Source organism: Mercenaria mercenaria, unplaced genomic scaffold, assembly GCF_021730395.1.
Source record: "Mercenaria mercenaria strain notata unplaced genomic scaffold, MADL_Memer_1 contig_1803, whole genome shotgun sequence".
Taxonomy (NCBI): domain Eukaryota; kingdom Metazoa; phylum Mollusca; class Bivalvia; order Venerida; family Veneridae; genus Mercenaria; species Mercenaria mercenaria.
Window position 1 is genome coordinate 20,341 of NW_026459810.1, and position 1,695 is coordinate 22,035.

Sequence of the window (1,695 nt, forward strand, 5' to 3'; positions counted from 1 at the left end):
ACTGGACAAGCGTTCGTTCACTCATCTGGCACATGCTTTAGAGCAGAGGTTTGGTGCTGCCAGGCAACAAACCAGGTACGTTTCAAAGTTCCAGACCAGGCTTAAGCTAGTAGGTGAATCAATCGCGGCTTCGGTGATGATCTCCGGTTATTGGCAAGAAGAGCTTATAGCAATCTTGAACCGGCAGCGCAAGAGACACTAGCATTGCAACAGTTTTGCAAGGCATTGTCTTTTGACATGAAGTGTAGATTTATGGACAGAGATTGTCAAACAATCGCAGAAGCAGTAGAGGTAGTGGAAAGGTATGAAGATCTATTGAATGAATCAAATGTAGAAAAAAGAAGAAATCTGGTCAGGCTATTGGAGAGCTCTGAACATGAGAAAGTAGTTCTAAAGCAAGGCGACTTTGGACAGCGTAAAGTAAGCTGGCATACCAGAAACGAGAGTTAAGAGGATGGATTACAGAAGACTCTAAAATCAATACAGATAAGGTCAGACAAAATAGAAAGGGGATCTGTACGAGGAAATAATGGCCTTCGTAGATGTTACATCTGTAGGTCAGTGGATCACATAGTTCGTGATTGTCCACGAAGGTATGGTGCTAACAACGGTCACTGGGCTTCAACAAATAGCAACAAGATGTCGGGAAACGGGTCACCGTCCACTCCGTAGGACGGGAGCGGGAGAAAGAGGAAGGTATAAGACCTGCCATGTCAGAGGAATATGATAATCTTTAAAAGAAGTGTTATGAAGAAAGTGATAAAGAAATAGATATAACTGAAAGTGATAAAGAAATTAACATAAATGAAAACGAAGAAAGTGAGTCAATAAACTATATGGGTGTTGGCGGTTCAAAAGAAAAGCTATTTGGCAGTATCAATAGGTATAGCTGTGTAAATCAGGTAAGCACAGGAAATGCAAGCTATGATAATGGTCTGTATGTCAAAGGTTACATGAAGGGAAAACCTGTCAATTTTCTGTTAGATAGTGGTAGTACTGCTACGCTTATGTCAAAGCATACATTTGATCAATTGGGTATTGAATCTCTTGCTGTTAGGAATAGAAACATAAGTTTTCAAGGTGCTGATGGTTCTAATATAAAAATCTATGGCAAAGAGCAATTTCAAATTCAGTTAGGTGAAGAAGAACTAAATCATCCTGTAATAGTGTGTGATATTACCATCGATGGCATTATTGGCCAAGACTTTATTCTTAAGCATGCAAAGCGATTAGATTTTGATGATCCTCGGTTGGTGTTAAGGTCAGGCGAATGTGTTCAGTGCTACGGAAGTCATGAAGCTAATCGGGTTTGTCGAGTAACCGTGAGTGAGCCCATTGAAATTCCTTCACAATCGTATGCATATGTAAGTGTGACTATTTCCGAGAACGAACAGCTCCCCGCAACTGGGTTTATAGAGAATTTCAAAACTGGAGATACAAATTTCCAAGTTATAGAAGGGTTAGTCGATCCTCATAGTTCAAATGTAGGGGTAGGTGTTATCAACAAAAGTGAAGAAAATATTCTTCTTCATCCAGGAGAAAGCTTTGGACTTTGCAAATCGTCCTATGAAGAGCCGGAAGCTGAGGTATTGGAATATACGCACATTTCAGCAAAGAAAGCAGCTAATTATGACCCACTCAGTGTGCCAGAACATCTGAAAGCTACATTTGAAAAGAGTTCAATTCATCTTAATG